At 41.5% G+C, this 12,120-nt stretch overlaps 1 protein-coding gene across 22 annotated transcripts in view; it reads right to left on the bottom strand.

The window, feature by feature from the left end:
* The window catches only part of ZNF710 (zinc finger protein 710), a 156,266-nt gene that overhangs the window by 63,804 nt on the left and 80,342 nt on the right, over positions 1-12,120 (bottom strand). For 6 of the 22 annotated variants that reach the window (XM_056571990.1, XM_056571987.1, XM_056571989.1 and 3 more), the window contains 2 exons: positions 10,394-10,467; positions 2,503-2,586 (listed from right to left, as the gene is read on the bottom strand). The exons of 9 other annotated variants lie outside the window; for them this stretch is intronic. The gene's annotated coding sequence lies outside the window, so the exon portion shown is untranslated. Of the gene's footprint in view, positions 1-2,502; positions 2,587-10,393; positions 10,468-12,120 lie in introns of those variants that run through there. 7 more of the 22 variants (XM_056572004.1, XM_056572000.1, XM_056572002.1 and 4 more) reach the window with 3 other exon arrangements.

The raw sequence follows: 12,120 nt of genomic DNA, 5'->3' as shown, positions 1-12,120 counted from the left end.
CTGCTGACATCATGACCACAGTGCTCTCTGCTGACATCTCTGTCCATTTTAAGAACTATCAAGAGTAGGAGAAAATCCCCATAGAAAACATATGCTGCTCTGGACAGTTCCTAAAATGGACAGAGATGTCAGCAGAGAGCACAGTGCTCGTGATTCAGCAGAGAGCACTGTGTTCCAAAAAGAAAATAATTTTCTCTGTAGTATTCAGCAGCTAATAAGTACTGGAAGGATTAGGATTTTTTAATAGAAGTAATTTACAAATCTGTTTAACTTTCTGGCACCAGTTGATTTAAAAAAAAAAAAAAAAGTTTTCCATCGGAGTGCCCCTTTAACCCCTTAAGGACGCAGGACGTAAATGTACGTCCTGGTGCGGTGGTACTTAACGCACCAGGACGTACATTTACGTCCTAAGCATAACCGCGGGCATCGGAGCGATGCCCGTGTCATGCGCAGCTGATCCCGGCTGCTGATCGCAGCCAGAGACCCGCCGGCAATGGCCGACGCCCGCGATCTCGCGGGCGTCCGCCATTAACCCCTCAGGTGCCGGGATCAATACAGATCCCGGCATCTGCGGCAGTGCGCGATTTGAATGAATGATCGGATCGCCCGCAGCGCTGCTGCGGGGATCCGATCATTCATAACGCCGCACGGAGGTCCCCTCTCCTTCCTCCGTGCGGCTCCCGGCGTCTCCTGCTCTGGTCTGTGATCGAGCAGACCAAAGCAGAAGATGACCGAAAACACTGATCTGTTCTATGTCCTAAACATAGAACAGATCAGTATTAGCAATCATGGTATTGCTATTAATAGTCCCCTATGGGGACTATTCAAGTGTAAAAAAAAATGTAAAAAAAGTAAAAGTAAAAGTAAAAAAAAAGTGAAAAATCCCCTCCCCCAATAAAAAAGTAAAACGTCCGTTTTTTCCTATTTTACCCCAAAAAAGCGTAATTTTTTTTATAGACATATTTGGTATGGCCGCGTGCAGAAATGTCCGAACTATTAAAATAAAATGTTAATGATCCCGTACGGTTAACGGCGTGAACGAAAAAAAAAAAAAAAAGTCCAAAATTCCTACTTTTTTAATACATTTTATTAAAAAATTTTTATAAAAAATGTATTAAAAGTTTTTTATATGCATATGTGGTATCAAAAAAAAGTACAGATCATGGCGCAAAAAATGAGCCCCCATACCGCCGCTTATACGGAAAAATAAAAAAGTTATAGGTCATCAAAATAAAGGGATTATAAACGTACTAATTTGGTTAAAAAGTTTGTGATTTTTTTTAAGCGCAACAATAATATAAAAGTGTATAATCATGGGTATCATTTTAATCGTATTGACCCTCAGAATAAAGAACACATGTCATTTTTACCATAAATTGTACGGCGTGAAAACAAAACCTTCCAAAATTAGCAAAATTGCGTTTTTCGTTTTAATTTCCCCACAAAAATAGTGTTTTTTGGTTGCGCCATACATTTTATGATAGAATGAGTTATGTCATTACAAAGGACAACTGGTCGCGCAAAAAACAAGCCCTCATACTAGTCTGTGGATGAAAATATAAAAGAGTTATGATTTTTAGAAGGCGAGGAGGAAAAAATGAAAACGTAAAAATTAAATTGTCTGAGTCCTTAAGGCCAAAATGGGCTGAGTCCTTAAGGGGTTAAGGTATTGAGACAATTGACACCAGCACTCATAAATGAAAGTAACTTTTATGTGAACCAAAGAGATGCATTAACAGGGACCATAGAAAAACACTTACATGCCTTACAATAGAATGTGACAATAGTCAGCCCAACCACAGGTAGATGAAGGGCCCTCTCGAATGTCCCGACAGCTAAATATAAAGAACTGCTATGATCTTATGTGGTGCACAGAATAAAACCAAATGGCCCTGATTTACTAAGAGCTGAGTGTAGTTTTCTTTGTGTTTCTTTTTTCCCCCCAACAGATATTTTCCCACGATATGTTCTTTTTCATGGGCATTTGCAGCCATTTTTTGCTGATTATGGAAGAAAGTGAGTGTGTAGTATAAAATAACCTATACATTTTACCATGGCTGGGTTTGCACAAAGTATCCAAGTGATTTTTTTGATCCTCATTTTGTTTGTCTTTTGGCTATAGTAAATCAAGGATTGAGTTCAAAACACAGAAAAAGGTAAAAATTTTAATATTTTCATAATATATTATTCTTTTGTGTAGGTTTTACTACAGGTTTTGGCAAAAAAATTAAAACTGAACAAAAAATACCGTATGAACCCAGCCTAACACCAACTAATATGTATATAATAAGTGCGATTTAGAAATTATGTAAAGGTTAATCTCAGCAAGAAGTTTCTGTGCACAGATTTTAGTGAATAGTGTATCACTCTTTCCCCTGTATGACCTTCTGCAATCCTGCCAGTACTACTTGACATGTAGAATGTAAAGCAACTTGTTGCCATAGTAGAGCTATACAGTGTGAGTGCAGGATGAAAGTCTCAGCTAATTACATGTTTACTGACCTCAGAAAGCTTTTAATTTCCATTAAGAATAAATACAGTACAGTCCGCCGCTGCCTTAAACAATGCTTACATTTATATGGAGGCCTAAAGGGAAGGAAAAGAGATCGCTGCATTTCGAAAAAGACCCTTTACAAACTTTGCTTGCACTATAGTTATAACATCTGGGCATCTTTCTGATCACTGTGTGGAAATAGGAACACGGTTGTTACCATGATAGGCTTCTTATCATACTGTCTGCAATTGTGTCTTACCCCTTCCATTTCTAAGTCGTATCATAGAAACCTAATAATTAACCAATCTAAATTCTGGAACACAAAAACCCTAATCGTTCTGATTAATTCTGGTCAATTTCCATGGCCAGATTATCACACTTTCCTGACTGACACTATTATTATTATTAATAAACTTCTCAGAAATTACACCACTCGCACAGCTTAGTAACCCCCCCCCCCCCCCCCCCACGTGTGTACTGACAGCTGCTTTTTCACAGACTTTAATAGAAAACACTATTAGATTACAAAAAAAAACAAAAACATTTTATACCTATTTTACTGCAGACATTTTTGTTTTTATTTTAGGTAAAAATAAATGGGAGCTCAACATAAAACTTGTTTGCCCAAGCCGAGGATATGTGCCAAAAAATGCAAGTGGAGACAAAAAATGGGTAACAGTCCTACTAGGCTTGGGGTGAGAGAAAAGAGAAAGAACAGAAGAAAAAATGCAAAGAGTAATAAAATAAACAAAAAAGAAAAGAGAAGAGAATGAGAGAGAGAGAGTTAAACTTAATGGAGTGAGGTCCTTAGCAGGGCCCTTGTTTCGGACTATTCACGAGATATAAAATATAATATATAGATATACTATGAAAACTGTACTGAAGGTATATATAAAAACAACACTGGATAATAATACCCCTATTAAATATAATTAGAACTGGACACGGAAATAGGAAAGTCTTGCTCTACAAGTGCTGCAAATATGGCTATTTCCTCCGCAAATGGAGATGGACACAAAGACTTTCCTATTTCCATGTCCAGTTCTAATTATATTTAATAGGGGTATTATTATCCAGTGTTGTTTTTATATATACCTTCAGTACAGTTTTCATAGTATATCTATATTTTATATCTCGTGAATAGTCTGAAGCAAGGGCCCTGCTAAGGACCTCACTCCACTAAGTTTATTTAAATAAATGCTATTTTAATTTGGAAACTCTCTCTCTCATTCTCTTTTCTTTTTTATTTATTTTATTACTCTTTGTATTTTTTCTTCTGTTCTTTCTATCTCTCGCCCCTAGCTTAGTAGGACTGTTACCCATTTTTTGTCTCCACTTGTTTTTATTTTACACTGCATGATCTTTGCCTAAATCTTTCCAACTAGCCAATGAAAGACATGTAACAAAATTGCAGATATGGTATCATTGCACATGTCTAATATGAAGTCTTAGGCTTCTTTCACACTATTGCTGAGCATAGTCAGTGGTAGTTCCATTGTGAAATGACGGGAGTTTAGCGGGAGAAAAATTACTGCTTGTACGGCATTTTTCTCCGTTAAACTCCTCCAAAGTAACTGACACCCGACGGACCCCATGCAAAGTCATTAGGATCCGTTGTGACCTGTTGGTGCCCACTGTGCTTCAACCCGTTCAGGGTCCATGTTCACACGGCCGTTGTCTCCCATCCCGCTAGTCTCCCATCAAGCCTTCTTAAACGGACCATACTACTTAGTGGCATCCTTTTGCATCAGTTTTTATCCGTTAGTACTATGGTCCATTTATTAAGCTTGAGGGGAGAATAGCAAGCCTGTGGGTGGCTGGGGAGACTACAGTAGTGCTTGTACAACTACCCCCATCATGGAACAGAGTCTGTTCCATATTGGGGGTAGTGGTACAGGGCCTAAGGGAAAGATCACACAGGGTCTCACTTCTGAGACCCCATGCGATCATAATTTATTAACCATGGGAGGGGGTGGCATGCCTGGAACCGAGGAGCCATTCAGGGCTCCCGGCAGGGTTTTTTAAAGTCAGTCAGTGCCATTGTGATTATACTTATAACATATAGCACAGCAGGGGGCAAGACATATAGCTATATGAATGGGCCCACGCAGCACCTGTATATGGCTTGTCCCCCGCTGTGCAATATATATGGCTTGCCCCCGCTTCGATATTTTACATAGCTTGTCCCCCGCTGTGCAAAGAATTGTTTAATGCTTCAATGCCACCCGCTTCCCCGGGCAAGCAGCTCAATGTAATCACGATCGCACTGACTGTGCAGTCAGTGCGATCGTGATTACATTGAGCTGGCGGGTCGGGGAAGCGGGCAGCATTGAGCTGTGTTCCCCAGCCGGCCAGATGCATTAAACAATTCTTTGCACATATAGCGCAGCGGTGGAAAGTCATATTGCACAGTGGGGGACAAGCCATATAAAAGCGCTGCGGGGGCAAGACATAGCTATATGTCTTTCCCCCTGCTGTGCTATATGTGGAAAGTATAATCACCATGGCACTGACTGACAATAAAAACCCTGCAGGGAATTGTGAATCGCTCCTCGGTTCCGGCCATTCAGGGCTCCCGGCGGGGTACTTGAAAATGAAAGTAGAAGACATGATACATCACAGGGGAGCAGAGCATGCAGCCTACTCCCCTGGTTAATAAATTATGATCGCATGGGGGTCTCAGAAGTGAGACCATGTGCGATATGTCCTTCAGCCCCTGATCTACTAACCCCAACATAGAACAGCCATTGTTCCATGATGGGGGTAGTAGTACAAACACTTATGTAACCTTCCCAGCCGCCCACAGAATCCCACAGCCCAGAAAACAAGTCTGTTCCATGATGGGAGTAGTAGTAGTCCCATATCACTGCAGGAGTCTGCTGATTTCACCTCTCCTGAGCATGCTCAGAAGTATTAACAGTTCAAAAACAGATTTTAAAAACTGGGTGTAAACAGATGACATTAAAGGCTCATCCATTTGCCATAGACTTCAATGTTAATTTTAAAGGACACATTTTTAAACCGTTTTTTTTTTAAGGAAAAACAAATACTGCATGCAACAGTCAATAAAAACGGAATAGGAAGAAAAAGGGTGACAAAGGACTGTACAATAATCCCATTGACATCAATGGGATCCTTTTACAGCCGTTTGCTAAAGTATCAAACAGATTTGAGAACAGGTGTGAATTTATCGGGGCAGACGGCCGTGTGGACGAGTTCCTGAGCAAAAAAAAGGAGAATAAAAAAAATATAAAGCCTAACTGACCCTTAACGGGACACAGCATATTGGTATTGTGAACCTAGCCTTAAAGAGTACTAGTCATGATATTGTTAAATTCTATAATCCTCCCAGTTCCCTGCCCACATCATGATAAACCACACCCAGCCTTTAATTGTTATTATTTTTTAGCTTTCTACCTGGATATTGCTCTGTATTTTTGCTCTGTCAGATTCTAAGACTGGGAAGGCGTTCCCCAGCAAGCTGTAACATCATCTGAAGCCATAAAGGGGAGAGCTTCCTCCCTCACTCTGCTACACACAGCCTAGAGCAGTTCAGTGTGTGAGAAGAGCTATGATTGACTAAGGCTGCACACACTCCCCTCAGCACTCCAGACTGCATTTCCTGATTTTGGACATCTGCCAGGCCATCAGAAGTCCAAAGCTTATGCAAGAGAAGTGAGGAAATCTGCTCTGGACAAGTAGGGAGACACCTAGTGGCAGCTTTTTTTAAACAAGAATAAAACATAGAAAACATAATTTATTTATTTTTAAACAAAATACATTAGAAAGATTTTTAATTTACCATAAAGAGTGCAATAGCAAAAAAAAATTTAATGACAGTGCCCATTTTAACTGTCGGCTTGCTTGGACTTCAGGTTAAACCTAATTCCATTGTTCACAAACAACTTATGGTTCTGTATAATAAATATTTTGAGAGAAAAAAAATACTCAAAATATTTATGTAGCAGTTTTACTTTATTAAATTAAAGAAATCGACAGCTGGTTCACCTGCACTGAACCTAATACACATGTATCAGGTGTATTATCCTATATTGCTAATATGTAAATGTTGTCCTTTGTGCAATGAAGGCATGAGCCGGTGTAATGAAGAAAACTGTGTCCCTGTAGCAGAATGTGACCCTCTGCACAGGGACACCGTTTTCTGCTTTACAACCCACTCAATCTGACTCCCTCCCTGCTACCCTCTCTCACATGGACGAGGACAAAGTTTCTCCCACCCACCCGCACCACACACATCCCTAAATCCTTACCAAAACCCCTAACCCTTACCCCTAAACCCTAACAGCCTAACCCTAGAGGAATGTGTCTACTGACATAGTGGCCACAGCGATCAGCGCTGCTGCTCAGGTCACATTTGGCTACGGGGCACAGTTATCTTCACTTCACCGGCATACACAGCATCCCTGTCTATGTTTCATCTGCTCCCAGATGCTCACCCACCTTGCGCTCACTCAGGCGAAGGGATCTGTGAATATTAACGAAGTAGGCATATCAGAGCAAAGGGGACAGAGGCAGGGAAGCTCTGTATTACGGCTCCATTGTACAAATGACAACATTTACATATTGGCAATGGAGAATAATACACCCTGTATCTCTGGATAGGTTATACCTTATTTTAATCTAGTTCAACCTCACTATAACACTGGGTTTTGGGTTTAATGCAGGTGAACCAGCTGTTAGTCTCCCTTTCAAGGTATATTGAAATGACACCTTGAGCCACACAAGACACCAGATCATGTGAGGTGTTCAACCTACTGAGGTGTGTTTTACCTTCAGGCTAAGTTTCTACTTGTTTTTTTGTCCTGCATTTTGGTTTGAAAAAAAAAAAAAACGCCTGAAAAAACGGCAGTGCAATTTCCTGCGTCTGGCGTTTATTTAAGCGTTTTTTCATTTGTGTGGAAATTGCATTTTTGGCACCTTGGCAGTTTTTTTTGTTATCCAAAAAAAAAAAAAAAAAAAAAAGGATGCAGTAGTGATGGACATAAATTTATTTAATGAAACTTACATTTTTTATAACTACATTTTAATTAATTTTTAATAAAGTGTGTGTTTCACTTTTTTTTCTAATTATTTTTTACTTTTAGGTACCGTATATACTCGAGTATAAGCCGACCCGAGTATAAGCCGAGACCCCTAATTTCAACCCAAAATCCCAGGAAAAGTTATTGACTCGAGTATAAGCCTAGGGTGGGAAATACCTCATCCCCCCCTGTCATCATCCAGACCCGTCATTAACATCCTCATCATCATCCCCTTGTCATCATCCCACACATCCCCCCTTCATCATCCCCTTGTCATCATCCCACACATCCCCCCTTCATCATCCCCTTGTCATCATCCCACACATCCCCCCTTCATCATCCCCTTATCATCCCGCACATCCCCCCTTCATCATCCCCTTATCATCCCACACATCCCCCCTTCATCATCCCCTTATCATCCCACACATCCCCCCTTCATCATCCCCTTGTAATCATCCCACACCCCCCCTTCATCATCCCCACCCCCCTTCATCATCCCCACACCCCCCCTTCATCATCCTCTTCTCATCATTCGCCCTCAGTGGTCTTCAACCTGCGGACCTCCAGAGGTTTCAAAACTACAACTCCCAGCAAGCCCGGGCAGCCATCGGCTGTCCGGGCTTGCTGGGAGTTGTAGTTTTGAAACCTCCGGAGGTCCGCAGGTTGAAGACCACTGCGGCCTTCAACATCATCCAGCCCCCCTTTCACCCCCTTTAGTTCTGAGTACTCACCTCCGCTCGGCGCTGGTCCGGTCCTGCAGGGCTGTCCGGTGAGGAGGTGGTCCGGGCTGCTATCTTCACCGGGGGCGCCTCTTCTCCGCGCTTCCGGCCCGGAATAGAGGCGTTGCCTTGACAATGACGCAGAAGTACGTTGGCAATGAACGCACCTCTGCGTCGTTGTCACGGCAACGTGACTATTCTGAGGCCGGGCCCGAGGCGCTTAGAAGAGGCCTCCCCGGTGAAGATAGCAGCCCGGAACCACTATCCCACCGGACCACCTCCTCACCGGACAGCCCTGCAGGACCGGACCAGCGCCGAGCGGAGGTGAGTACTCAGAACTAAAGGGGGTGAGAGGGGGCTGGATGATGTTGAAGGCCGCAGTGGTCTTCAACCTGCGGACCTCCGGAGGTTTCAAAACTACAACTCCCAGCAAGCCCGGACAGCCGATGGCTGCCCGGGCTTGCTGGGAGTTGTAGTTTTGAAACCTCTGGAGGTCCGCAGGTTGAAGACCACTGCGGGTGGGGGAGTTCACTCGAGTATAAGCCGAGGGGGGTGTTTTCAGCACGAAAAATCGTGCTGAAAAACTCGGCTTATACTCGAGTATATACGGTAGTACTACTACTCCCAGCATGCGATCGTCCATAATATAGCAGAGATGTGGAGCGGCTCTATACAGCGCTCGCATCTCTGCTCTGTACTTCGGCCAGTGATGTGAATAGATCATCACTCATTCATATTTTCTGCCCAGAGTGGTGATTGGCCGGATGGTTGCAGCCAATCACAGCTCTCAGAGGGAAATATGAATGAGTAAGTGGCCGGCCAGAGTATACTGCAGAGATGCGAGCGATGTATAGAGCCGTTCCACATCTCTGCTATAGACAGGACGATCGCAGCGGGTGTCAGTAGTGATACATGCTGTGATCTGTGCTTACCTGCAGGTACTACTACTCCCAACATGGAGCACACTCTGCTCCATTATGGGAGTTGTAGAGCTGTAGTACCTGCATTAATAGACAGATCACAGCGAGTGTAACTTCTGACACCCGCCATGTTGGGAGTAGTAGTACCTGCAGTTTAGGAAAGATCACAGAAGGTATCACTACTGACACCCGCTGTGATCCTCCTGTGTAATGTATAGATGCGGCTGGACGCTCTTCTATGGTCCCCTGCACTGACATATATATACACCTATTCATATATTCCACAGAGTTGTGATTGGATGGAACTATCTGGCCAATCACAACTCTCTGCTGGAAATATGAATAGGTGTATATATACGACAGTGCAGGGGACCATAGAAGAGCGGCCGGCCGCATCTATACATTATACAGGAGGATCGCAACGGGCGATCTGTCAATTAGTACAGGTACTACTACCCCCATCATGGAACAGTTTGTTCCGAGCTGGGAGTAGTAGTACTACCTAAAAAAAATAAAAAAATAAAGAAAAAAATGTGAAAAACAAACACACACTACATTTTTATTATTGCCGGCTAAATTTTTAGATCCCTGCTCGCACACATAAATTGATTCCTGTTTAAAAATGTATAAAAATGTTGTAATAAAAAATACATTTCGTTAGATACAATTTTTTCCATCACTACTGTATCTTTTATTTTTTTAAATGGTACCCTACAAAATTTTATAAAAAAAAAAGGTATCTCCATCACTTTTTTGGATTGCTAAAGTCCATAAGAAGAAAAACTGTCTGAAAAAAAGTTAAAACCCACATATCGTTTTTCTTGGCGTTTTTTTTACTCCCATAGACTTCTATGGGAGAAAAACGTCACGATTTCAGGGAAAAAAAAAATGCCATGGGCTCAACATGCTGCGATTTAGCAAAACCGCCAAGGAGCAGAAAAACACCAAAAAAGAGTGACAAACTGCCAAGAGGATTATAGAAACGCCAAACTGAAAAACGCAAAGTGGAAAAAGAATTTTGCGATTTCTCATTGATTTACAGCTAGCATCTGGCCGCAGCGTTTTTTGGCCGAAAAACGCCATGCGGCAGAATTGGCGTTTTTCTTGGCGTTTAAAAATAAATAAATAAAAAACAAGTCGAAACTTAGCCTCAAAGAGAGTAAAACATTCAATTCTAAGTCATATAAGGTTACTAATCTGTAATTAGATTGTACCTACGGTAAGTAACTCCACAGGTAAATACTTTTCTCAAAGTGCTGTGCTGCAGTGCAGAAACCAACTCTGAGCAATAGCTGCAAGAGACAAGACAAGCCTAAAAGACAGTCCCAGTATATCAAAGATATTTGTCTATTTTCAGTTTATTAAGACTACACTTTACAAGAAACACCTGGGAAGGAATTGGTCTTAAGCCAGATGCTTCAGTCATCCTTCGAGGGGATAGTGTGATATAGAATGTAGCAGTCTGTCATGTTGCAATACAAGACATAACACCTTTTATAAGTCATTTAAAAAGAATGAAAATTTGTAAATCGCTCATTTATACACTCCTACACGATACTAAGCTGTAGAGTCTGAAAAGTATGATTTACAGACTGCTTCTAAGGATCGTGGTTAATGGCATGCAAACATTCCCATTTATAGGCTTCATTTTCCTTTTCCTGACACATAATACAGCTTGTGAAGCATCACCTGGATCTAAGCATCAAAGCAATCTGGCAGGATGAGTAAGATATATCGTTCATGTACAATCGCCACTTTGGGCCTCTCTTACCTGAAAATCCTAGCTGATAAATGTTTAATTAAGTAGTTTAAATAGAAAAATTTTGATATTAGAATGGAATATTTGAAAAAAAAAAAAAAAACGAGATATAAAACATATACGTATTACACACACTGATCAGCCATAACAGCAAACCACTGACACGTAAGGTGAATTACACTATTTTGTGACAATAGCCCCTGTCAAGTCTGATTTGTTAGAAGTAGATAAAAAATGGTCCAATATAAGAGTCTGAGTGACTTTGACATGGGCCAAATAGTGATGTCCCGTTCAGCACCAGGATCCTATTAACTTAAAGGGGTACTCCGGGAAAAAACTTTTTTTTTTTAAATCAACTGGTGCCAGAAAGTTAAACAGATTTGTAAATTATGTAGTCACATGAAGAAGGAAAATATGTCCGCACTCACCATGCCGTTCCAACGTGTTTGCTTTATTGAAATCTTCAGAATTCCATATAAAAAAGCAGATATCAAAAACACCCGAGTGTGGGGTCCAGGCAAGGAGACTGGGAGCGGCTGTCAGGAACAACAGCACCGTTTCACGTTATTCACGCATCTTCCGGACATATTTTCCTTCTTCATGTGACTACATATTAAGGACTGCTTTTGTGAATGTCCAGCACCGCTGACTCAGCCGCACACCCGAGCACACAGATTGTGATATTTGTCTAGTGGTTCTCTGCAGTGCCCACCCATCTTTTCTTTATATACAGATTTGTAAATTACTTCTATTAAAAAATCTTAATCCTTCCTGTACTTATTAGCTGCTGAATACTACAGCGGAAATTCTTTTCTTTTTGAAAAACAGAGCTGTCTGCTGACATCATGAGCACAGTGCTCTCTGCTGACATCTCTGTCCATTTTAGGAACTGCCCAGAACAGCATATGATTGCTATGGGGATTTCCTTTTACTCTGGCAGTTCCTAAAATGGACAGAGATGTCAGCAGAGAGCACTGTGGTCATGATGTCAGCAGACAGCTCTGTGTTTCAAACGGAAAATACAGCTAATAAGTACAGGAAGGATTAATATTTTTTAATAGAAGTAATATACAAATCTGTTTAACTTTCTGGCACCAGTTGATTTAAAAAAAATAAAAAAAAAAGTTTTTCACCGAAGTACCCCTTTAACTGGGGGCGTCACACCCCCTCCCATAGACTTGCATTG

Source organism: Hyla sarda, chromosome 4 (genome assembly GCF_029499605.1).
Source record: "Hyla sarda isolate aHylSar1 chromosome 4, aHylSar1.hap1, whole genome shotgun sequence".
Lineage (NCBI taxonomy): Eukaryota > Metazoa > Chordata > Amphibia > Anura > Hylidae > Hyla > Hyla sarda.
Note: the sequence above shows the minus strand (reverse complement) of the source record. Positions and strands in the feature narration are given on the sequence as shown.